A 27,546-nucleotide genomic window follows, 5' to 3' on the forward strand; every position below is an offset into this window, starting at 1 on the left:
TACCGACAAATTAACGGGTTTTAACTGGGAAGACTATTCCAAGGCACGTGCGCAGTGTGAACACACGAAGTACGGCCAGGCGTCGGGAAGAAGGATTGCTCCTCTGCACATGCGCACTGAGACCGTACAATCTATCGGCCATGCGTGTGGAAGCAGTCCATTTCTGTGCGCCTGCGCAGTGTGAACCCACGATCTATGGCCAGGCGTCACGCAGAAGCCCGCCTCTTCTGCACATGCGCACTGAGACCGTACAATCTATCGGCCATGCGTGTGGAAGCAGTCCATTTCTGTGCGCCTGCGCAGTGTGAACCCACGATCTATGGCCAGGCGTCACGCAGAAGCCCGCCTCTTCTGCACATGCGCACTGAGACCGTACAATCTATCGGCCATGCGTGCGGAAGAAGTTATTTCTCTGCACCTGCGCAGTGTGAACCGAGGATCTATCGGACAGGCGTCATGAAGAAGCACGGGTCCTATGCACATGCAACTGAGACCATAAAATCTATCGGCCATGCGGCAGGAAATGGTCCATTTATCTGCACTTGCGCAGTGTGAACCCACGATCTATGGCCAGGCGTCACGCGGAAACCCTGCTCCTCTGCACATGCGCACTGAGACTCTGCGATCTATCGGCCATGCGTCAGGAACCAGTCTATTTCTCTGCACATGCGCAATGTGAATTTTTCGCCACCTTGTCTTTTCAGGGTCATCAGTCTGGAGAGATGGAGCCCTCTTGTCTCCTTGCCACCGACGTCTTGCCCGGCTGTGGCACCTGTGCCGCCTATGGACGGTGAGAGATGCATTTCCCTGACTATAGCCTGGATCCTTAGCTCTATGGAGCTGTCTATATATGCACCCCTGGTAGGTTATAAATGCAGTGCCTGATCCAGCAGCTGCAGATGTTTGATGCAATTTGTAGGTCGTGTCATTCTTTGAGATATGAGCACTTTGTTGAAAAGGCCGGGCAGCTTTACCGTAAAATTAGGCAGGTAGTGCCAGCCTGCAGTATCCAGGACTAGGTCCACCATGCCACCCTGCAGTAACTGGGAATACACCCACATACAACCGTCAAACCAACCTGTAATAACGGAGACTGTGCCCATCAAACCATCCTGTAATAGCTGAGACTATTCCCATCACACTACCCTGTAATAGCTGAGACTACTCCCATCATACCACCCTGTAGTAGCTGGGACTTCTCCCATCGTACCACACTGTAGTAGCTGGGACTACTCCCATGGTACCACCCTGTAATGGCTGAGACTACTCCCATCATACCACCCTGTAGTGACATCATACCACTTTAGTATCCAAGACTACTCCCATCATACCACCCTGCAGTAGCCAAGGCTACTCCCATCATACCACCCTGTAGTAGCTGAGACCTCTCCCATCATACCACCATGTAGTAGCTGGGACTACTCCCATCCTACCACCCTGTAGTAGTTGAAAGGACTCCCATCATAGAACCCTGTAATAGCTGAGAATACTCTGATCATTCCACCCTGTAATAGCTGAGACTACTCACACCTTACCACCCTGCAGTAGCTGAGACTATTCCCGTCATACCACTCTGTAGTAGCTGAAACTACTCCCATCATCCCACCCTACAGTAGCCGAGACGACTCCCATCACACCACCCTCTAGTAGCTGGGACTACTCCCATCATACCACCCTGCAGTAGCTGAGACTACTCCCATCAACTACCATGTAAAAGCAGAGACTTCTCCCATCATACCACCCTTTAATAGCCGAAACTACTCCCATCATACCACCCCATAGTACCATCATACCACTCTGTAGTAGCTGAGGCTACTCCCATCATGCAACCCTGCATTTGCTGAGACTACTCCCATCATGCAACCCTGCATTTGCTGAGACTTCTCCCATCATACCACCCTGTGGTAGCTGAGACTACTCCCATCGTTCCACCCTGTAGTAGCTGAGACTACTCCCATCATGCCACCCTGTAGTAGCTGAAACTACTCCCATCATCCCACCCTACAGTAGCCGAGACGACTCCCATCACACCACCCTCTAGTAGCTGAGACTACTCCCATCATACCACTCTGCAGTAGCTGAGACTACTACCATCATACCACCCTGCAGTAGCTGGGACTACTCCCGTCATACCACCCTGTAGTAGCTATGACTATTCCCGTCATACCACCCTGTAGTAGCTGAGACTACTCCCATCATTCCACCCTGTAGTAGCTGAGACTACTCCCATCATTCCACCCTGTAGTAGGTGAGACTACTCCCATCATGCCACCCTGTAGTAGCTGAAACTACTCCCATCATCCCACCCTACAGTAGCCGAGACGACTCCCATCACACCACCCTCTAGTAGCTGAGACTACTCCCATCATACCACTCTGCAGTAGCTGAGACTACTACCATCATACCACCCTGCAGTAGCTGGGACTACTCCCGTCATACCACCCTGTAGTAGCTATGACTATTCCCGTCATACCACCCTGTAGTAGCTGAAACTGCTCCCATCATACCACCCCATAGTACCATCATACCACTCTGTAGTAGCTGAGGCTACTCCCATCATGCAACCCTGCATTTGCTGAGACTACTCCCATCATGCAACCCTGCATTTGCTGAGACTACTCCCATCATGCAACCCTGCATTTGCTGAGACTTCTCCCCTCATACCACCCTGTAGTAGCTGAGACTATTCCCATCATACCACCCTCTAGTAGCTGAGACTACCCCCATCATACCACCCTGTAGTAGCTGAGACTACTCCCATCATACCACCCCATTGTAGCTGAGACTACTCCCATCATACCACCCTGTAGTAGCTGAGACTACTCCCATCATTCCACCCTGTAGTAGCTGAGACTACTCCCATCATTCCACCCTGTAGTAGCTGAGACTACTCCCATCATTCCACCCTCTAGTAGCTGAGACTACTCCCATCATACCACCCTGTAGTAGCTGAAACTACTCCCATCATCCCACCCTACAGTAGCCGAGACGACTCCCATCACACCACCCTCTAGTAGCTGAGACTACTCCCATCATACCACTCTGCAGTAGCTGAGACTACTACCATCATACCACCCTGCAGTAGCTGGGACTACTCCCGTCATACCACCCTGTAGTAGCTATGACTATTCCCGTCATACCACCCTGTAGTAGCTGAAACTGCTCCCATCATACCACCCCATAGTACCATCATACCACTCTGTAGTAGCTGAGGCTACTCCCATCATGCAACCCTGCATTTGCTGAGACTACTCCCATCATGCAACCCTGCATTTGCTGAGACTACTCCCATCATGCAACCCTGCATTTGTTGAGACTTCTCCCATCATACCACTGTGTAGTAGCTGAAACTATTCCCATCATACCACCATACAGTAGCCGAGACCACTTCCATCACACCACCCTGTAGTAGCTGAGACCACTCCCATCATACCACCCTGTAGTAGATGAGACTACTCACATCACACCACCCTACAGTAGCTGGGACTACTCCCTTCATACCACAGTGTATTTGCTGGGACTACTCCCATCATACCACCCTGTAGTAGCCGAGACTACTCCCATCATACCGTCCCGCAGTAGCCGAGACTACTCCCATCATACCACCCTGCAGTAGCCGAGATTACTCCCATCATACCAGCCTGTAATAGCTGAGATTATACCAACCATGCCATCCTGTAATAGCTGAGAATACACCATCATTCCACCCTGTATTAGCTAAGACTGCTCCCATCATACCAGGCTACTCCCATCCTGCCATCCTGTATTACATGAAAGGGTTACTGAAGGGGAACTTGCCCCATGATCCTTTGATTTAATTTCTGACTACTATGTCTCTGGAGGATAGCTCAGTGGTAACGTACTCGCCTTGGAAGCAAGACGTCACGGAGCACCACAGGTTCGATCCCCGGGTTCGTGCTTAGAAACCTCTGGGTATTAAGCGCGTTATAAATAACCTGTCATATTACTAGGCAGCCCTTATCTAACAAAAGAGTTTTACATTACAGCTCCAAGGAACACCACAGAATTGAAATACAAATGACAGCCTGGCAGGTGGACACGTACTTTAAAAACCCAGAGGCTTCTTCAGATGCTGGGGACCTGGCTTCTGATTCTTACAACTTAGACAACTGGCCCAGGGGGGAGAGAAAATCCTGATCTATGGTGTGTAAGCCAGACAACAAATACACAGCTCTTAAAATATGCTGAGTTCGGACTAATTCAGGCTGGTGGCAAGGCAACTCCAATTAGGGGCTGATTCCCCCACACCAGGGGCTCCCCTCCCCGTATTTGCATGTTGTAGAAGCAGTGTAGACACAGATCCTGGAGGTGTATTAAGGCAGAGAAGCAAAGTACCTAAAGGTAGCCAGACAAACGGAACAAGATGGAAACACAGAGCAAAGAGCCTGAGGACAGGACCGAAGAGGCACTGGAGGCAAAGAAGTAGAGAATAGGGGGCAGCAACCAAGTATTGGAGGCAAGGGGATGAGGTGACCAAGCAGGAAGCACAGCTAAAGAGGCACAGCAGGCAGGAGCATGAAGCGGGAAACCCAGCTTTGACTACTCCCGGCATACCACACTATAATAGCTGGGCCAACTTCCCACTAAGCCATCTGGTAATAGCTTGGACTACTCCCAGCATACCACCCTGTAATAGCTGGGCCAACTTCCCACTAAGCCATCTGGTAATAGCTTGGACTATTCCCAGCATACCACCCTGTAATAGCTGGGCCAACTTCCCACTAAGCCATCTGGTAATAGCTTGGACTACTCCCAGCATACCACCCTGTAATAGCTGGGCCAACTTCCCACTAAGCCATCTGGTAATAGCTTGGACTATTCCCAGCATACCACCCTGTAATAGCTGGGTCAACTTCCCACTAAGCCATCTGGTAATAGCTAGGACTATTACCAGCATACCATCCTGTAATAGCTGGGCCAACTTCCCACTAAGCCATCTGGTAATAGCTTGGACTATTCCCAGCATACCACCCTGTAATAGCTGGGCCAACTTCCCACTAAGCCATCTGGTAATAGCTTGGACTACTCCCAGCATACCACCCTGTAATAGCTGGGCCAACTTCCCACTAAGCCATCTGGTAATAGCTTGGACTATTCCCAGCATACCACCCTGTAATAGCTGGGCCAACTTCCCACTAAGCCATCTGGTAATAGCTAGGACTATTCCCAGCATACCATCCTGTAATAGCTGGGCCAACTTCCCACTAAGCCATCTGGTAATAGCTTGGACTACTCCCAGCATACCACCCTGTAATAGCTGGGCCAACTTCCCACTAAGCCATCTGGTAATAGCTTGGACTACTCCCAGCATACCACCCTGTAATAGCTGGCACTATTATTAGCATACCTCTCTGCAGGTGCTGGGACTACTTCCAGCATACTACCCTGTAATAGGTGGTGCTTCTCCCATCATACCGCCCTGTAAAAGCTGGGACTACTGCCCAACAAAGTACCCTGTAATTGCTGGGACTTATCCCAGCATACCACACTGTAATAGCTGGGGCAACTTCCCACTTAGCCACCTGGTGATAGCTTGGACTACTCTCATCATACCACCCTGTAATAGCTGGCACTACTCCCACCATACCACCCTGTAAAATCTGTGGCTACTTCCCACCAAAGCATCCAGTAATAGCTGGAACTACTCCCATCATACCACCCTGTAGTAGTTGAGACTTCTCCCATCATGTCACCCTGTAGTAGTTGGGACTACCACCATCATACCACCCTGCATTAGCTGAGACAACTCCCATCATATCACCCTGCAGTAGGTGAGACTACTCCCATCATTGAACCCTGTAATAACTGAGAATACTCCCATCATTCCACCCTGTAATAGCTGAGACTACTCACACCTTACCACCCGGCAGTAGCTGGGAAAACACCCACCATACCACCCTGTAATAGCTGAGACTACTCAGATAATACAACCCTGCAGTAGACGAGACTACTCCCATCATGCCACCCTGCAGTAGCTAAGACTACTCCCATCATACCACCATGCACTAGCCGAGACTCCTCACATCATACCACCCTGCAGTAGCCGAGACTATTCACATCATACCACCCTGTAGTAGCTGCGACTACTCCCTTCATACTACCCTGTAGTAGCTGAGACTTCTCCCATCATGTCACCCTGTAGTAGCTGTGACTACCACCATCATATCACCCTGCAGTAGCTGAGACTACTCCCATCATATCACCATGTACTAGCTGAGACTTCTCCCTTCATGCCACCCTGCAGTAGCTGAGAATACACCCACCATACCACCCTGCAGTAGCCGCGACTACTCACAACATACCACCCTGTAGTATCTGAGACTTCTCCCATCATACCAGCCTGTAATAGCTGATACTGTTCCCATCATACCACCCTGTAATAGCTGAGAATGCTCCCTTCATACCACCCTGTAGTGGATGGCACTACTCCCATCGTACTACACTGTAATAGCTGAGACTACTCCCATCATACTACCATGTAAAAGCGGAGACTTCTCCCATCATACCACCCTTTAATAGCCGAAACTACTCCCATCATACCACCCCATAGTGCCATCATATCACTCTGTAGTAGCTGAGGCAACCCTGCATTTGCTGAGACTACTCCCATCATGCAACCCTGCATTTGCTGAGACTTCTCCCATCATACCACCCTGTGGTAGCTGAGACTACTCCCATCATACCACCCTGCAGTAGCTGAGACTACTCCCATCATACCACCCTGCAGTAGCTGAGACTACTCCCATCATTCCACCCCATAGTAGCTGAGACTACTCCCATCATACCACCCCGTAGTAGCTGAGACTACTCCCATCATACCACCCCGTAGTAGCTGAGACTACTCCCATCATACCACCCTGTAGTAGCTAAGACTACTCCCATCATACCACCCTGCAGTAGCTGAGACTACTCCCATCGTTCCACCCTGCAGTAGCTGAGACTACTCCCATCATTCCACCCTGTAGTAGCTGAGACTACTCCCATCATACCACCCTACAGTAGCCGAGACTACTCCCATCATACCACTCTGCAGTAGCTGAGACTACTACCATCATACCACTCTGCAGTAGCTGAGACTACTACCATCATACCACCCTGCAGTAGCTGGGACTTCTCCCGTCATACCACCCTGTAGTAGCTATGACTATTCCCGTCATACCACCCTGTAGTAGCTGAAACTGCTCCCATCATACCACCCCATAGTACCATCATACCACTCTGTAGTAGCTGAGGCTACTCCCATCATGCAACCCTGCATTTGCTGAGACTACTCCCATCATGCAACGCTGCATTTGCTGAGACTACTCCCATCATGCAACCCTGCATTTGCTGAGACTTCTCCCATCATACCACTGTGTAGTAGCTGAGACTATTCCCATCATACTACCATACAGTAGCCGAGACCACTTCCATCACACCACCCTGTAGTAGCTGAGACCACTCCCATCATACCACCCTGTAGTAGATGAGACTACTCCCATCACACCACCCTACAGTAGCTGGGACTACTCCCTTCATACCACAGTGTATTTGCTGGGACTACTCCCATCATACCACCCTGTAGTAGCCGAGACTACTCCCATCATACCGTCCCGCAGTAGCCGAGACAACTCCCATCATACCACCCTGCAGTAGCCGAGATTACTCCCATCATACAGCCTGTAATAGCTGAGATTATGCCCACCATGCCATCCTGTAATAGCTGAGAATACACCATCATTCCACCCTGTATTAGCTAAGACTGCTCCCATCATACCAGGCTACTCCCATCCTGCCATCCTGTATTACATGAAAGGGTTACTGAAGGGGAACTTGCCCCATGATCCTTTGATTTAATTGCTGACTACTATGTCTCTGGAGGATAGCTCAGGGGTAACGTGCTCGCCTTGGAAGCAAGACGTCACGGAGCACCATAGGTTCGATCCCCGGGTCCGTGCTTAGAAACCTCTGGGTATTAAGCGCGTTATAAATAACCTGTCATATGACTAGGCAGCCCTTATCTAACAAAAGAGTTTTACATTACAGCTCCAAGGAACACCACAGAATTGAAATACAAATGACAGCCTGGCAGGTGGACACGCACTTTAAAAACCCAGAGGCTTCTTCAGATGCTGGGGACCTGGCTTCTGATTCTTACAATTTAGACAACTGGCCCAGGGGGGAGAGAAAATCCTGATCTATGGTGTGTAAGCCAGACAACAAATACACAGCTCTTAAAATATGCTGAGTCCGGACTAATTCAGGCTGGTGTCAAGGCAACTCCAATTAGGGGCTGATTCCCCCACACCAGGGGCTCCCCTCCCCGTATTTGCATGTTGTAGAAGCAGTGTAGACACTGATCCTGGAGGTGTATTAAGGCAGAGAAGCAAAGTACCTAAAGGTAGCCAGACAAACGGAACAAGATGGAAACACAGAGCAAAGAGCCTGAGGACAGGACCGAAGAGGCACTGGAGGCAAAGAAGTACAGAATAGGGGGGCAGCAACCAAGTATTGGAGGCAAGGGGATGAGGTGACCAAGCAGGAAGTACAGATAAAGAGGCACAGGAGGCAGGAGCATGAAGCGGGAAACCCAGCTATGACTACTCCCGGCATACCACACTATAATAGCTGGGCCAACTTCCCACTAAGACATCTGGTAATAGCTGGGACTATTCCCAGCATACCACAATATAATAGCTGGGCCAACTTCCCACTAAGCCATCTGGTAATAGCTTGGACTACTCCCAGCATACCACAATATAATAGCTGGGCCAACTTCCCACTAAGCCATCTGGTAATAGCTTGGACTACTCCCAGCATACCACCCTGTAATAGCTGGGCCAACTTCCCACTAAGCCATCTGGTAATAGCTTGGACTATTCCCAGCATACCACCCTGTAATAGCTGGGCCAACTTCCCACTAAGCCATCTGGTAATAGCTTGGACTATTCCCAGCATACCACACTGTAATAGCTAGGCCAACTTCCCACTAAGCCATCTGGTAATAGCTTGGACTATTCCCAGCATACCACCCTGTAATAGCTGGCACTATTCTTAGCATACCTCCCTGCAGGTGCTGGGACTACTTCCAGCCTACTACCCTGTAATAGGTGGTGCTTCTCCCATCATACCGCCCTGTAAAAGCTGGGACTACTGCCCAACAAAGTACCCTGTAATTGCTGGGACTTATTCCACCATACCACACTGTAATAGCTGGGACAACTTCCCACTTAGCCACCTGGTGATAGCTTGGACTACTCCCATCATACCACCCTGTAATAGCTGGCACTACTCCCATCATACCACCCTGTAAAATCTGGGGCTACTTCCCACCAAAGCATCCAGTAATAGCTGGAACTACTCCCATCATACCACACTGAAGGAGCCTGGACTACTCCCAGCATACCTCTCTGAAGGAGCGTGGACTACGCCCAGCATATCACCCTGTAAAAGCTGGGACTATTTCCCACCAAAGCATTCAGTAATAGCTGAAACTACTCGCAGCCTACCTCCCTGAAGGAGCCTGGACTACTCCCATCATATCACCCTTTAAAAGCTGGGACTACATCCCACCAAGTACCCAGTAATTGCTGGGACTACACCCAGCATACCTTGTTGCAGGAGCTGGGACTACTCCCATCATACCACCCTGTAATAGCTGATACTGCACTCATACCACTCTGTAACAGGTGACAATACCCATCGTGCCACCCTGTGAAAGCTAGAACTACTTCCTACCAAAAGACCCGGTTATTGCTGGGACTACTCACAGAATACCAACCTGTAATAGCCGAGACTACTCATCATACCACCCTGTAAAAGCTGAGACTACCCCCATCATACCACCCTGTAATAGCTGATACTGCACTCATACCACTCTGTAACAGGTGACACTACCCACCATGTGAAAGCTAGGACTACTTTCCACCATAGGACCCGGTAATGGCTGGAACTACTCACAGAATACCAACCTGTAAAAGCTGAGACTACCTACCACCAAAGGACTTGGTAATAGCTGGGACTACTCCCAGCATACCTTGTTGCAGGAGCTGGGACTATTCCCATCATACCACCCTGTAATAACTGACACTACCCATCACGCTACCCTGTGAAAGCTAGGACGTCTTTCCACCAAAGGACCCGGTAATAGCTGGGATTACTCCCCTTGTTGCAGGAGCTGGGACTACTCCCATCATACCACCCTGTATTAACTGACACTACCCATCATGCCACCATGTGAAAACTAGCACTACTTTCCACCATAGGACCCGGTAATGGCTGGAACTACTCACAGAATACCGACTGGTCATGCAATCTAATGTAGAGGTGCTGTTTTGTATTAATGTTCATACCGCATAACCTGTTTCAAATAATAGTGCATATTAAAAAAAGGCATTTTTAAAACTGAATCAGTGGGGTTGTGTTTTCTGTCTATAAGTGTATTCAATGACAAAGAGGGTGTGAAATTACAGGGAAGAGCCCCAGTGTATAAAAGAGGTAACACATTTTACCACGGGTAGTTGAACTAGAAGTAAAGTTTGGTACTCTTAGCAAGAAAGTTTAAAAGTGTATGATGCATGTGTGACTGGTGAATCATTCATAATGAAAAATGTCTTATGAATAAATCTGTCCAAGACAGTAATCCAGTCTCGTTCTTCGCCTGCCAAGCCATTACAAACGGGGGAACGGCCATATGCAAATCATGCTTGGTCCCACCCCGAAAGGGGCAGTCCAGCCCGAACTGCTAGTTCAAATCCCTTCTGCACGAGACCACAAGCATCCCCAGGCATCCCTTCATTCCACCCTGTAAAGGCTGGGACTGCTTCCCACCAAAACATCCACAGCCTCGCATAGGCGAGTGCTTTTTGATAGGGCGTGTATCATTTCTGCTAGTCCGAGCGGGCAAGCCTCTTCATGAAATCTTTATTTATAATAAAGATGCTGCAATGACTGTGAAGCCTCTAGGTGGTAGCAGTGCACTGTGCCCAGCATTTAAATGTTCTATCTAAAAATCTTTCAACAGCGTTGTTACCTCTGCATATTTCTATTCTCAGTCAGCCAGCTTTTGACAATAGTTTTCTCCCTTACAGCTCTAAAAATGCCCACAAATGAACAGTATGTTGTGCCTGGACATGAATATGCTTCATCAGTAGAGGAGCTGCAGTTGTAATACAGACATTTAAGAAACCTCAATCACAAAGTTGATTTTGTAAACCAATTACACTGGACCTGCACTCTCAAGAATTTTACATGTGCTACGTGGGGTTAATAATTAAATATGTGTTTATGGTCAGTTTTATGCATTATTTTAAAATTGATATGATATGGCATTTATAACGCACCTATACACAAGGGTTTCAAGGCCCAAAATTCACCTTAAACACATCACAAACTTGACGTAAAAAACGTCCAACTGCAGTATCAGTGTGTGGCCGGAGTGGTCTGTGAATGTGAGACAGTGTTTGCGTGAAGCATTGATGGCTTGAGTAGGAAGCACTAGAAGGTGCTATGGGTCAAGGGATGTGGTCAGAGTGGTCTGTGAATGTGAGAAACTGTTTGCGTGAGGTATTGATGGCATGAGGCGGAAGCATTAGAAGGTGCTAGGGGTCAAGGGATGTGGTCAGAGTGGTCTGTGAGTGTGAGAAAGTGTTTGTGTGAGGTATTGATGGCATGAGGAGGAAGCATTAGAAGGTGCTACGGGTCCGGGAATGTGGTCAGAGTGGTCTGTGAATGTGAGAAAGTGTTTGCATGAGGTATTGATGGCACAAGGAGGAAGCATTAGAAGGTGCTAATGGTCAAGGGATGTGGTCAGAGTGGTCTGTGAATGTGAGAAATTGTTTGTGTGAGGTATTGATGGCATAAGGAGGAAGCATTAGAAGGTGCTGAGGGTCAAGGGATGTGGTCAGAGTAGTCTGTGAATGTGAGAAAGTGTTTGTGTGAGGTATTGATGGCATGCGGAAGAAGCATTAGACGGTGCTGAGGGTCAAGGGATGTGGTCAGAGTGGTCTGTGAATATGAGAAAATGTTTGTGGGAGGTATTGATGGCATGAGGAGGAAGCATTAGAATGTGCTTAGGGTCAAGGGATGTGGTCAGAGTGGTCTGTAAATGTGAGAAAGTATTTTTGTGAGGTATTGATGGCATGAGAAGGTTCTATGTGTCAAGGGGTGTGGTCATAGTGGTCTGTGAATGTGAGAAAGTGTCTGCATGAGGTATTTATGGCATGAGGAGGAAGCATTAGAAGGTGCTAAGGGTCAAGTGATGTGGTCGGAATGGTCTGTGAATGTGAGAAAGTTTGCGTGAGGTATTGATGGCATGAGGATGAAGCATTAGAAGGTGCTGAGGGTCAAGGGATGTGGTCAGAGTGGTCTGTGAATGTGAGAAAGTGTTTGTGGGAGGTATTGATGGCATGAGGAGGAAGCATTAGAAGGTGCCAAGGGTCAAGGGATGTGGTCGGTGGATGCAAGAAAGTATTTGTGTGAGGTATTGATGGCATGAGGAGGAAGCATTAGACAGTGCTAAGGGTCAAGGGATGTGCTCAGAGTGGTCTGTGAATGTGAGAAAGTGTTTGTGTGAGGTATTGATGGCATGAGGAGGAAGCATTAGAAGGTGCCAAGGGTCAAGGGATGTGGTTGGTGAATGTGAGAAACTATTTGTGGGAGGTATTGGTGGCATGAGGAGGAAGCATTAGAAGGTGCTAAGGGTCAAGGGTTGTGGGTCAGAGTGGTCTGTGAATGTGAGAAAGTGTTTGTGTGAGGTATTGATGGCATGAGGAGGAAGCATTAGAAGGTGCTAAGGGTCAGGGGGATGTGGTCAGAGTGGTCTGTGAATGCGATAAACTATTTGTGGGAGGTATTGGTGGCATGAGGAGGAAGCATTAGAAGGTGCTAAGAGTCAAGGGTTGTGGGTCAGAGTGGTCTGTGAATGTGAGAAAGTGTTTGTGTGAGGTATTGATGGCATGAGGAGGAAGCATTAGAAGGTGCTAAGGGTCAAGCGATGTGGTCAGAGTGGTCTGTGAATGTGAGAAAGTGTTTGTGGGAGGTATTGAGGGCATGAGGAGGAAGCATTAGAAGGTGCTGAGGGTCAAGGGATGTGGTCAGAGTGGTCTGTGAATGTGAGAAAATGTTTGCGTGAGGTATTGATGGCATGAGGAGGCAGCATTAGAAGGTGCTGAGGTTCAAGGGATGTGGTCAGAGTGGTCTGTGAATATGAGAAAGTCTTTGTGTGAGGTATTGATGGCATGAGGAGGAAGCATTAGAAGGTGCTAACGGTCGAGGGATGTGGTCGGAGTGGTCTGTGAATGTGAGAAAGTGTTTGTGTGAGGTATTGATGGCATGAGGAGGAAGCATTAGAAGGTGCTAACGGTCGAGGGATGTGGTCGGAGTGGTCTGTGAATGTGAGAAAGTGTTTGTGTGAGGTATTGATGACATGAGGAGGTAGCAGTAGAAGGTGCTGAGGGTCGAGGGATGTGGTCGGAGTTGTCTGTGAATGCGAGGATGTGTTTGCGTGAGGTATCAATGGCATGACGAGGAAGCATTAGAAGGTGCTGAGGGTCGAGGGATGTGGTCGGAGTTGTCTGAGAATGTGTTTGCGTGAGGTGTTGATGGCATGAGGAGGAAGCATTAGAAGGTGCTACGGGGCGATGGATGTGGCCGGTGATGGATAGCAAAGAGGGGTTGGTAATTATTTGTAATCTTATACATCTGTTCATTAACCATAGTTGTTCCTGAAATCGTGGCTTGGAGAGACTATTTATGCACCGGACATTAGCCCCAACAGTTTGCTGTGGCAAAGTGAAATGCATCGGTGCATGGAGGAGAAAGGAACATTTCACTGTTTCAGAAAGGGGGCTGCTCTATGAGAGGTGGGGGATAGCAGCAGGAAACCTACTTTCATGTTCTGGACAAGTTGTTTGTGCAAGACTAGACTTGAAAACAAGATGAAACACATCGATATCCTTTGTGAATTCGGTAAGATATATGGTTTTGAACACTGCATTGCCGCCTCACCCCCTGATGAACAGGTGCTATCCTGAGAGGTCCGGGCAGGCGCCATTATGGTTATTAACCATTTGAAACACGTCAGGGCTTGTACACAGGGTTCCAGTTTTGATCCCTAGGAAACGTGCACCCGCACACACCCACCCTCCCCCCGGAAAGTATGTCTCTACTTCAAATTAAGTGAAAAGCCAGTTGAAGCTTGGTGTTTTATGTAAATTGGTCTTGTAGAGTGGACCTCTGCCATACTGATGACCTCTATGTGTGGCATTGCAAAAAGGAGCGCTCAGGAATCAGAGGGAGAATCATATGTATCCAGAGGTGCCGATGTATTCGAATCATGGGTGCCGGTGTATTTCAATGTGATTAGTGGCTGTGAGAATGGAGTGTGCATTTTATCAATTGGGCAGAGCCCAAGATCAATCATTGGAAGGTCAGCACTACATGTTTAGGCTACTCGCGGGCACGGCACAGTCATTTGAAAGCCAGCACTGCGAAATTAGGCTACTCTTGGGCACGGCACAGTCATTGGAAAGCCAGCCCTGCAAGATTAGGCTACTCGTGGGCACGGCACAGTCATTGGAAAGCCAGCACTGCAAGATTAGGCTACTCATGGGCACGACACAGTCATTGGAAAGCCAGCACTGCAAGATTAGGCTACTCGTGGGCACGGCACAGTCATTGGAAAGCCAGCACTGCAAGATTAGGCTACTCGTGGGAACGGCACAGTCATTGCAAGATTAGGCTACTCATGGGCACGGCACAGTCATTGGAAAGCCAGCACTGCAAGATTAGGCTACTTGTGGGCACGGCACAGTCATTGGAAAGCCAGAACTGCAAGATTAGGCTACTTGTGGGCACGGCACAGTCATTGGAAAGCCAGCACTGCAAGATTAGTCTACTCGTGGGCACGGCACAGTCATTGGAAAGCCAGCACAGCAAGATTAGACTACTCGTGGGCACGGCACAGTCATTGGAAAACCAGCACTGCAAGATTAGGCTGCTTGTGGGCATGGCACAGTCATTGGAAAGCCAGCACTGCAAGATTAGGCTACTCGTGGGCACGCCGCTGTCATTGGAAAGCCAGCACTGCAAGATTAGGCTACTCGTGGGCACGGCACAGTTGGGAGGAGAATGGGTGGCAGTGGGCTAATGATGTGAGCAGGGTCATTGCTCCATGAGGGGTAAAGTGGCATTCGTAGCCAGATTGTTGCTGGGCTGGTGATAGACTGTGTGCGTAGTGTAAAGAGCTGGACAGAGGATTTGGTTCATTGGGGGCAAGAGGGAATACACCATGTTCCAGAGTGCTGCCTTCTGATGAATGATATGCACCGCTATTTGATAGTGTTTCATGTTTTACACCAGTATTTAACTACGCATGTTAACTACGAGCATACCGTTTCCTGACAGTGTCATTTTAGTCTGACATTTTTTGATACAATAATTGTCTGTGTATATTATTTGCTCCATGTTTCAAACCATGTGTCCTGCAATTTAAAACGGATTTGATGTGGGGAGCGCTGTTGTCCGCAAACGAAAAATGGCCGCCTAGAGCCAGAGCTCCATCCCGGCGAACATCCTAACAGAAAGATCCTGACCCAGAGCACCCCGCAGAACAATAAAAAAGAAGCGGAGAGTGCAGCTAAAGATCCTCGCCATCAACAGAAAAAATCCTGGAGAGAAAGGCCACTCTGACAAGGAAATACAGCGAAGTGAATTTCGAGGGGTCGAGGGAGGTAGCGCGAGCCGCTTCTCAGAACCGCGTGAAACCAGGAAACAGTTGCAGACATTCCTGCCAACAGACCATAGCGACCTAACGGCCTGCTACAACCCGGCGAACGAGGAGACAGTCGATTCGGCATGGCTATTTAATGCTACACTCCTGCTATGAGGGGAAATTGAAGGTCTGAAGCAGACGTGCGAAGAGGAGCGGGGTAGAGAAATCCCGACACCTCAATCCAGACAGCACCCAATCGGCCCGTACGTGGCCACTGCGCTGACAAATCAAGGAAGACCCCGAACCGTGTCGCACCACCGGCTCCAGAAACCTGAGGACCTGCAGTGGGGAGCGGTACAGCCATAGTAAGGTAAGGGCGCCGAGCGACTACGCAGCAACAAGGCGGCCGCCCGCCTCTGGTTGGAACCCGGCGTTGCGGGATAACTGCGTAGGCCCTTGTGCATCCCCTCCCAAGGAGTTAGCAGCGGTGGATACGGAGCTCACCCCCTGAAAGCGGACTAACATCGGGTCCGGCTGGCGAAACAGCACACATAAGGAAGTGAAGATTCAATGTTCTATTGATGCGTTAAGGCGGCCCACAACTGAAGGGAATCAGCAATGCCCCATACTCTGCAGCAACAAGTATAAAACCCTGGCAGGCCGAAACGGACTTAGCAGGCATAATTTTCAAAAATACGTGGGAGACCACAACCCACTCACACACGAGCGTAATGCAGAGCCTGGAAAGAGACACGGGAAGTGAAAATAATCCTATAAATAAACACCCTACCTCTGAGGCACGGTTAATCTGAAAACAGCACAAAGTTGTATTTAAACGAAATCCGGAAAAAATAAGGCTTGATGAAAACTATGATTGAAGCTACTATACACCATAACAATTGATAGATCACGACCTTCACACAGCAGAACACGCAAACCCGAACGCAGCGCAAACAAGTTCTATGCAGAGTTGGAAAATATGCCAAAAAGCACGTAAAGGGTGGATACTCAGAATAAACTGGGGAATACAACACCTGGACAGAAGATAATAAAAGCAGTTCGGCAACAGGAATACAAAAGAACCCGAACGCTCCGCAGTAACAAATTGTAATATATCAAACACCGGTTTGGGACGATATTAATGGAGAGGCTGAAGCGCGGGTGCATGCATCAGAGATTTAGATATTATATAAACGCATAGTATACGCTAAAGCTACTGGAGACTCTGGATCGGCACGTTAGGAAACATCACATAAAGATAAAACGAATATCTGACAAAATGCCAAAAGGAGCAGGGGCCCGGAAGAAAGGGCCAATGGACTCATTTACTAACAGCCAAATGTCAGAACCTGGGCCAGGAACGCCGACCACCTCCAATGCCCGAAATGATGCCGAAAGCAAAAACAAAGTTGACAGGCTAACTACCATTGTCCAAAATGGGTTCCTTGCGATAAATGTGAAATTAGATGATATCGTATCATCTATTGGATCCTTAAAGGCACGAGTAGATAAAGAAAACTCCAGAATTACAGAAGCAGAAGGCAGAATTAGCACCAATGAAGACACCATTGCTAACCACGATCGAGACATAATGCAGTTGAAAGGCGAATTTGTTAAAATACAAACCAAATGTGAAGATCTTGAATCTCGCTCTCGGCGAAACATCAGGATTGTTGGTGTATCTGAAAAATTCAGTAAAGGAGCAATGGAACAACAAGTTGAAACCCTCCTGCAGACCCTCTTTGGGCCCGAAAGTTTCTCAGAACATTTCCTGGTTGAGAGAGCACACCGCACGCTGGCCCCATTGCCGAAACCCAGAGCACCACCCCGTACGATCATAGCACACCTACTCAACTACAGAGACAGAGATACAATACTTAAGAAGGCCCGAGAGCAAGGCATATTACACTATGAAGAAAACTGTATCCACATATACCCAGATTTTTCGGCGGGAGTCCAGGCCAGCCGATGATCCTATGAGCCATTGAAAAGGCTGCTGAGAGCACGAAAGGTCCAATATGCATTCATATTTCCTGCTAAAATGCGAAACCAGCATGGGGGAAGAGCACATTTTTTCGAGAATGCCATGGCCTATATAGAAGCCAACATACCTCTACCCCCGGCAGGCTGTGGCCCAGATCAAAATGGTAGATCTCCCCCTAGAGCAGACTGATACTACCCAAGTATTTGATGAATCGAAATAAACACCAGCCACAAAGATGAAACGGAAAGAAACAGAAATATGCGGGGTGCACCGTAAATGAATAAGGAAGCCGGACTGTGAGCCTGTAACTAGTGGCCATACAGCGACAGCATGGCAATCCCAGGAGATCTCCAAAATTTTGTATGGTTCAATCATCAAGTTAGGGTGGATGATGGGGGTGGCGGGCGGGAGGGACAGGGGAAGGAAGGACTACCTGTTGAACTGTTGGAAAGTTGTGCAAGTTGTTTTGATAATGGTCTAACAGAGAATTGCACTGTGCATACTAAATGGTACTTACACCAAAATACTATAATGAGCAGATACAATGACGGGGAATGTTAACAGTGACAGTGGGATGAAAATCAAACTCCTGTCATGGAATGTTAGAGGTCTAAATAATCCCTCAAAAACCAGAAAAATCGGAACATATATTAATGGACACTCCCCCCATGTAGTTATGCTGCAAGAAACGCATACACAGGGCCCCAGCAACACAAACATACTCCCCTCTTGGGGTAAACAGAGATACCACACAGAATACTCCACTCAGGCACGAGGAGTAATAACAATCCTGCATCCATCGTTGGGATTCCAGACCAAAGGTCATAAAATCGACCCCCAGGGAAGATATGTAATGGTTTGGGGAGAGATGGCAGACAGATCAATTGTATTAGTCAACACATATGATCCAAATATAGATGACCCAGATTTCTACCTAAACATACTGGAATTGTTGGCAACACTTTACACCTCCAACATAGTATGGGGTGGAGACTTCAACCTGGTGCTGGATCTAGATCTGGACAGATCCTCTAAGGTCAGACGGACGCAATCCAAAGCATCCACTATACTAGACCAGATCATGCCACAATTGACACTGAGAGATGCATGGAGAGCACTACATCCATGCACCAGGGAATACACATATTATTCGAGTGTACACAACTCAGAATCACGAATCGACTATTGGTTGTTGTCTGAAGACATGCTGAGTATGCTCGAGAAATGTGAGATACACCCTCGAACAATGTTCGATCACTCCCCAGTATCCCCGGAACTAACGCTTAGAAACGTCCCAAAACCACAGAAGAGATGGAGAATGCCCGCAAATATACTCCAGGATCCCAATGTGACAGAATCATTACATATAGAAATGGAAGAATTCTTTAATAACAATGTGGGGACAGTAGACCGACACTCTACGCTATGGGAGACTTTTAAGGTCTGGGTAAGAGGGGCATTGATCTCCAAAACTACAGGACTGCTGAAATCAGTGAGGCGTGAACTAACCGAAACGGAGACTCAACTTCGACGGTTGGAAAATTCCTATAGTGAAACCCGAAACACAGACACACTAGCAGAAGTAAATCATCTCCTAAAAGAATTTGTCAGGCTGGCAACAAGGGAAGTACAATACATGGCAGCCCCAACAAGGGCGCGCAGATCCGGGGAAGAGAACAAGGCAGGAAGCGCCCTGGCCAACATCATTAGAGCTGACCGTCAACACACGCTAATAACGAACTTCCAAGGCATGGAGGGAGGGGGGTCACCGGGAGTCGGACCATAAATCAGGAATTCCTAAAATTCTATCAAACTATATTCAAATAATGATAAAAAAACAATACCAGAAATACATAATACTTAGATGGCCTGGAATTCCCGACCCTCCCACCAGAAGCTAAAATGGCCCTTGAAAGCCCAATTACTGAGGAAGAAATCACAGAAGCTATAAAATCACTAAAATCGGGAAAGGCCCCGGGATCCGATGGGTTGGGGGTGGAACTATATAAAGAATTTGGTAAAGAACTGGTCCCAATCATGCTAAAGGTATGGCAAGAAGCATTGGAATTAAATGAGCTCCCCGAGTCTTTGCGAGAAGCGATAATAACAGTGCCGCCGAACCCCTGATGCCCTCCACAAGACATATCATTGTATAGGCTGCTTTCACTCATAAACATTGACGCTAAAGTTTTCGCCAAGGTCTTGGCAAACAGGTTGTTTCCGAACATGCCGTCCCTGGTCCATCCGGATCAGAACGGTTTAATTCCTACACGATCCAGTGCATTGAACTTGCGTAGACTGTTTGCAATAATGGCACAGGTGGATCCAGAGGCACAGGCTGTGGCGATATCCCTGGATGCCGAGAAGGCATTCGACTCGGTATCCTGGGTACATCTCTTTGAAGTGCTGGACAGGTTTGGAATGGGCCCCAATTTCATCAGATGTGTTAAATTATTGTATGGCAAAACTGGGGTAAGAGTTCTCACAAACAATATGATTTCGGACCTATTCACGCTGGGTAGAGGTACTAGACAGGGCTGCCCATTCTCACCAATACTATTTGCATTAACCCTCGAACACATGGCCTTAATGGTTAGACTAAAACATGGGGATAGAGGAATAAGAATGTCCGGCCCACCCTAGTCGATCTCGCTATATGCGGACGACACTTTACTGTACATCCGGGACCCCGACACCCTAATGCAAGACATATACAAATTCGCCGACTACTCGGGCTATAAAATAAATAACGGGAAATCGGAAATACTACCACTTACACCTCACACCACATGCCCATTGTCAACTGAAAATCTCAAATGGGCAACCGGACACATACGATACTTAGGTATAATGATATCTCAGGATAAAGCTATATAATGCCAAATTATTATTATTATTATTATTATAAACAAACACTGTATACGGAAAATTATGAATTAATAATACAGGGACTGAAAGTAAAGTTTCAAACATGGGCTAAGCTGCCTATATCCCTAAATGGCCGGGCTGCTATCCTTAAAATGGTGGTCCTTCCCAGGTTACTTTATCTTTTTGTTAATATACCAATCTGGCCGGGCAGAAACTTCTTTGAAAAAATTAGAGCAATGGCGGTGTCCTTTGTGTGGGATGGGAAAACCACTAGAATGAAATGGGAAAAGCTCACTGAACCTTATTGTACTGGGGGCTTAGCTGCACCAGACTTCGAACTATATTAGCTAGCGGCGCAAGCGCAATTTGCAAAACATTGGTATGACCCGGAGGACCGCTCACCACATATATGGCTCTAGAAATTTGCGGCACATCCAATAGACCTCCGCTCTATTATATTCTATCCCCAATACAAAGACTCCTGCCCTTATGACCCAATAGGAACCACAGTACGCGCATGGACAGCACTGTATACAAAACGGAAAATAGAAACCCCATATGACCCAGATGTCCCTTTGTGGAAATACCCTGGTATACCGCCCACGCTGGACAAAACAATACAAAGACATTGGGATCCGAACAAAGAAATCCGAATGCGAGACATGTTTAGGAATGGGAAATTTGTAACAAGGGAGGAATTTGGGGAGGCAATAGGAGGGGAACCACTTAAAATACTTGAATATCATAGAATGAAATCGGCATTTAGTGCACGTTGGCCACACTTTCCAGACGAACCACCATAACACCCGTGTATACAAGCTACCAAATCAGGTACGGGGATTGGAGTCTCCAAATTATATTCATTAGTTCAAACACATACCCCTACTGCGAATCACATCAAAGCCAAATGGGAGAAAGGCCTAAATCTGAGCATTCCGGATGAAAAGTGGACCAAATATTGTATGCTTACCAAGTCGGTATCTTTGAATGCCGGCCTTCGACTGGTTCAGTTCAAGATCCTAAATAGGCTACACTACACCCCCGCGAAGATGGCAAAATTCTTGGCGGCCCAATCGGGGGAATGCCCTAAATAAAAAAACTAGTCAGGCAGGGTCATACCACATGTACTGGGAATGCCCCCTAATTATTGTATTCTGGAAAGAGGTTGTGGAAATACTGGAAGACATTACACAGATCCCAGCAACCATGTCTCCGCAAAAATATCTATTTGGAGACATAGGCAAACAAGCGGAAAAGACCAGGAGATTGTTTAATGTGTCGTGTGCTATATGCATAGCTTGTTTTTTTCATTTATATCTATCCATATCATGTATGCTAGCATGCTACTGCAGTGTTTTGCAGTATCTGCTGCTGGTCCAAAAGATAGGTAGGTTGGGCCAAGTAAAGGGCATTACAGTAGTCCAATGAACTCAAAGTCCTGGAGGCCACCACCGGGACCCACAGCCCCATCGGGAAAAACGGTAGCACACTACGCAGAACTTGAAACTTAAAATGACCTGTTTGGCAAACTGCACTAACCTGAAACTCCATCAAGAGGGAGGCCGACATTTTGACACCCAGATTCTTAGCCATAGTTACAGGGTGAAGAAAAGGGACCAGCGAGTGGGGACAATAATTTGGTGTCCAGGAGTGGATGGCTGACGGCGGACCCACCACTAGCTCCTCTGTTTTTCCTCCATTAAGGCTCATACAATCTCCTACTGCTTTAAGACAGGCTCTAGCCATGGCTGTCTCAAATGAGTTTTCCAAACTCAGAGGAACAATAATCTAGGTATCATCCGCATGCATATGGCAGCGTAAGTCATAGGGCTGGATCAGATGGACAAGGGGCTGAACATATAAATTAAAGAGAATAGGAGAAAAGGCCGATCCCTAGGGAATACCACATGACAAAGCCTTAGAAGATGACCTAAATGGTTGCAGTGCCAGGACTTGGGAGCGGTCAGTTAAAGACCGGAACTAATCAAGCACCGGAACTGACAGGCCAGCCAGTGATAACCTATGAAGCAGAATGGTATGGTCAATGGTGTTGATCAGGACGCTGCCCCCACCCTGATCAGCCAACCTCGCCCGGTCATCCTGATTCAGTCCCTCTTCCGGGCCTAAAGCCCAACTGAAATGGATTGAAAACAGAGATACCTTCCAGAATAGAACTCAACATGGGAGTAACTATCACCTCCAGCAACTTCATAAGATATGGAAGTAGAGAGATGGGGCGACAGTTTGATGGGAGTAGAGGATCAAGTGAAGCTTCCTTTAAAAGTGGTATTACCATGACCTGCTTAAGTATGGCTGGGACCAAGCCTACAGAAAAGGAGTTGTTGACCGCTGTAGCGACTAACATCGCAATAGCAGGTATAATCAGAAATAAGGACTTTTTACACATTCTTCATCGGAAATTAGATAATAGTAGAGGAACATGATATGACCAAGTGTCTCAGATCTTGAATTAATCCTTCGCTACACAGAGTACATTCTCCAGCAGAAGGATCAAGTTTTACTAATTTCTGTTGTGTTTTGTTAGATTTGATGAGATTAAGACTAAAACGCAACAGCTCAGCTCTCAACACAGGATTGGGAAATCGTCTTATGTAAGGGAGAACATATTTACTGGGTTTTTCACATAGAGTAAATGTTTCAGTATTCTTTAGATGACTAATCAAGGCTCTAATACTTATCCAGTCTGCTTGCATAAGTGCAAGCTTTAACTTGTCTTGATTTTCTATAATGTTGGAACTAGAACATTCACAGTTGTACACGATCGTTTCTGCAGCGTGTGTAAACTTGTCAAATATGAGTTCTTCTGCACAGAGAGATGGACATGAATATCATCATACATTGAGTGTTCTTTAGGAATTAGAATCTGTCTGTAGATGGTAAGAACCTTCCAATTATAATATGATTTCAAAGAATGCAGACCTAACTCATAGCGCAACCTCGAGATAGACAGAGAAAGAGGTAAAGAAAGTGATTTTTTTGTTAATGTTAAAGTATATTTGTACCACACACTATCACCACCGGAGTGGTCCCCTGGCGCTCTGGTGGATCTGAAAAGGAAAGGGGTTGGGTGGTGATTTAGTGGGAACGAGCGGGATAAGTGCAAGAGAACAGTGATGTTGGCAGCTTCAGTTTGGTTGACACCGTTCGATGAGCTTGGGGGTGCTTTCCAGTCGGTAGCCTTTGTGTGCTGTTGTGCAAAGCTATGTGTGGTTTGTTTTGTTGTTGCGGTGTAGTGAAGTCTGTGCGGTTTGTTGTGCTTTAGGTTTGTGGTTGTGTTTGGTTAGAGTTTGAGAGGTGTATACAGAGGGGTGAAATTGTTAGTGGGTAAATTATTGGCCTCGCTATCTAGAAGTGATATGTGCTAAATTTCCACCTTCTTTCTAGATGTTGCACGTGAATATCTCCACATTTCTACCTGGATCCGGCACTGGCTAATATTCACAATCCTGTCTATATATGACGCATGCCAATATTCACAATTATATCCAGATGTGGCACTGGCCCACCTTAGAAATCCTGTCTAGATGCAAAGTAAGGTAGAATTCACAATTTATCTAAATGTGGCATTGGTAATATTCCCAATGCAGTCTAGATGTGGCACTGGCCGACATTCACAATCCTGTCTATATGCGACACAGGCTAATGTTCAAAATTCTATCTAAATGTGGTACTTGCTATCATTCACAATGCTATCTCGATGCAACGCAGGCTATTGTTCACAATTCTGTCCAAATGTGGCACTTGCTAACCTTCACAATCCTATCTAAGTGTGGCACTTTCTAACCTTCACAATCCTATCTAAGTGTGGCACTTGCTAACATTCACAATCCTATCTAAGTATGGCCTTGATTTAGAAGAGAGCCGATCAAAGGGGGAACAGCATGCGGTAAAGTCACCACCGATCAAGAGAAGGTCGTCGGGGAAACTGATTTTAAGATCAGTGAGAATGGATGAGAAGTCTTCAAGAAAAGATGTCAGTTCGCTAGTCGCAGGGTTCCATTATGTTTAATAATTGGAGACCACGGGACGTTGAGTCCCACCTAATGTTGCACCTGAGTGCAAGGATGTCTTTACTTATACATATGACTTCGGATTCAGTGGTGTTACGTATTCGCCAGAAGGGCGGCCACGAATTGGACAAGTGGCTTGCTGACAGATTAAAGTGAAGCCATCCAGATGCAGTTCGTCCTAAGCCATGTCTCCTGAAGGAAGACCAGATCAGAGGCTTGAAATATGCTCTGACTAATGTCCTTATGCTGAATGACTGAGGACCCCTTGTGTTCCAGCTCAATACATTGATTTTTGTGTCTTGTGCCTAGAGTTTAACTTCAGTGGCATTTATACGATTGAAGACCTCAGTTATTATGTCAGAAAGTAGAGACAATAATTTTGTTTTGTCTGTATATGCCTGGTTTGAACTAGTGCTTTGAGAGCAGTTCCATCCAAATCTCACACATGACAGCTGGGTAGTAGAGTTGCTTTCACATCAGAAGTCAAACAAGGTCAATCATTTTTCGGAGTTATTGGGGCAGCGGCGTACATGTCGAAAATACCTCTACTCCAATATTTTTCAGTTCTGTTGCACATGTCAACAATGCACTTGCACCTTCCTTCAATTTCAATATTATCTCCACGATGTGTGTGGTTTTATCATAAGGAAATGAAAGTCTCCCAATGTTGTTTGATGAAAAGAGATAAAGGTCAGGAATCGTCTTGGTGTATTATAGGATGTTACTGAGAGTGAGTGCAGGATGACCTTTTTTGGGGTTAATTTGTTGAAACCATAATTTGAGGATAGCAAAAGGCTTGTGCAAAACAAGTTTCAATGGTTTATCTGGAATAGACTCCTTCATTATTAGTTCGTCAGTTTGCAACCCTGTGGTAGTTTTAGATTTCCCATTGGCTAAGTCAGGGGGAGGTGCGGCAAGGGTTCCAACACCGGATCTAGAAGATCTTTTCATTTTATGTCGTCATGTGACTTCTGATGGACGGCCTTCGCACCCAGTTTGGGGCCTTTCACGATCTTAGACCTTTTAGCATTGCCCTGACTTATGTTGTCTAGGGCTTTGAAGAAGTTTCTTTTTCCCGCTTTTTTTTGTTTCCCACTTTTTTGGTTATGGTTTGGTTTTTGGGATTGGTCAACCTCTTCATTTTTCGTTTGAGCACTCTTTTTAGTTTTCTTCTTGCTTTTCTTTTTTTTAACAGGCTCATTATTGTGAAATTCATGGTCTTGCTCCGGTTCCTGGGTCAGGATGGGTTGTCTGGCATTACTTACTCGAGGCCGAGCAGTGTTTGAATGTGGATGAGGGGTAGAATTAGAGCTATTGTGCAATTGATCAGAATTCTACTTAATTATCACATCATTTGTTGTTTGTTCATCCACGGTCTGGGCCAGACGTGTACATTCTTCCATCAAAGAGGCAGAGAGTGGAGTGTCATCTCCTTTTTCGGGTTTACAGGAGACTATTGCCGCTTGATCTGCTGCACCAGCGTTCACAGAATTTTGGGCCAAAAAGGAGGCTACAATATCAGACCACATAAGGTCATTATTAGTCTTTAAAAGGTTGAGGTCATTTGCTAGGATTTTCTCTCCATCCATTTGTTCCTGTTTGTTCATTTTCAATTGTGTTACAATTGTGTTACAATTTGTTAAAATTGATGATGCAAAGCTCCATTCAAACCAACCAAAGTAGAATCACAGTTGCACACTTCCTTAGTGAGTTCCTGAATAAGTGTGAACTTCGTCTTTTGAAGATTTGAAAACATTTACCAGCGAATTAAGCACAAAATTTGACTTCACAATCCTATCTAAGTGTGGCCTTGATAACGTGGGATCAGGACATCTCTGTTGGGCAATATGGGAATTACTGTCGGGGGATTTCACAACATGTCCTCACCGAGTCTTGATCCCTAAACCGTTTTTGCACTAGGCTTAGATGGAGTGGAGAGATCATTCTTGTGTTGAATCATTTGAACAGGATCATTCACATCAGTGTTGTGCTGCGGGATCTCGTGTATTTCACTAAAAGTAGTGATGCGCCTGTTTGAGTCATTTAAATCAATGTTATTAGGTCGATTTTGTGGGATTGGGTTTACTACCCAAGAAAGAGATTCAAATTCATTCAGACTCCGGGATCTTTGTTTTTTTTTGTAATCCAATTGTTTATATGGCGTTTTATTGTTGAGGTCGAGATGGTGTGTCCCAAATTCTGGTTTAGCTTATTTTTAACTAAGTGAGTAGAAGTTAATGGCAATATTAAGGGCTCCTCCGTCTCCATTGGAGGCACGGCTAATGGCATTCAACGAGATCCATCCTTGTATTGAGTCCTGTGTTGATAACTTCATTTGGAGATGTTAACTGATGACATTTGACAATTTTCGATGCCTTCCAAATGTCCCTCCATTTTAGGGGCTTTTAAGTCATCTTTGAAAGTAGTACTGTGCAGATTGTACATCTTTGTTGTGTTCATTATGCAATTTAAAAGGGATATAGATTGCACTTAGCTAGCGTGCTAGCAAAACACACGATAAAAACGTGTGTAAAAAAGTGTGCAGCAAGTGAAAGAAAAAAGAAAAAACTAAAATTATTTTCTTTGGAAACTGTAAGAGTCAAAGTACACAGCAGCTTCCAGCGACTTGACTCACGTTCTGGATTTGTACTGAGGTGTCGCGCGAGGGGCTAAAAGGCAGATAATGCTAGAGGTCACCCCCGCGTTGTGTTCTTATTCTCTCAGGTATGTGTGTAATTACCAGTCGCCACATGCCCTCCGAGATGAGGACTTCGAAAGGAGTGCAAAAGCACCAAGTCCTGTTCTGCAGTCAGTGTCCAAACGCATAAGCCCACAGTCACCCCGACTGTTCTCATGGGACCTGAGGTTTTTCTAGCGTGGCGCCAGAACACAGTTAGAATGTGAATAGGAATGATGACGTGTCGATTGAGGGATGAAAGAGTTTACTAGTG

The 27,546-nt window shown here is 46.6% G+C and overlaps 1 protein-coding gene across 1 annotated transcript in view; it reads left to right on the top strand.

The window, feature by feature from the left end:
- The first annotated feature begins 667 nt into the window (after positions 1 to 667).
- Positions 668 to 27,546, top strand: part of LOC138516898 (zinc finger protein 658B-like) — a 75,986-nt gene continuing 49,107 nt past the window's right edge. The window contains exon 1 of the mRNA XM_069632352.1: positions 668 to 790. The gene's annotated coding sequence lies outside the window, so the exon portion shown is untranslated. The remainder of the gene's footprint in view (positions 791 to 27,546) is intronic.

The sequence above is a fragment of the Ambystoma mexicanum genome, chromosome 6q, assembly GCF_040938575.1.
Source record: "Ambystoma mexicanum isolate Mex_15411 chromosome 6q, UKY_AmexF1_1, whole genome shotgun sequence".
Classification (NCBI taxonomy): Eukaryota; Metazoa; Chordata; class Amphibia; order Caudata; family Ambystomatidae; genus Ambystoma; species Ambystoma mexicanum.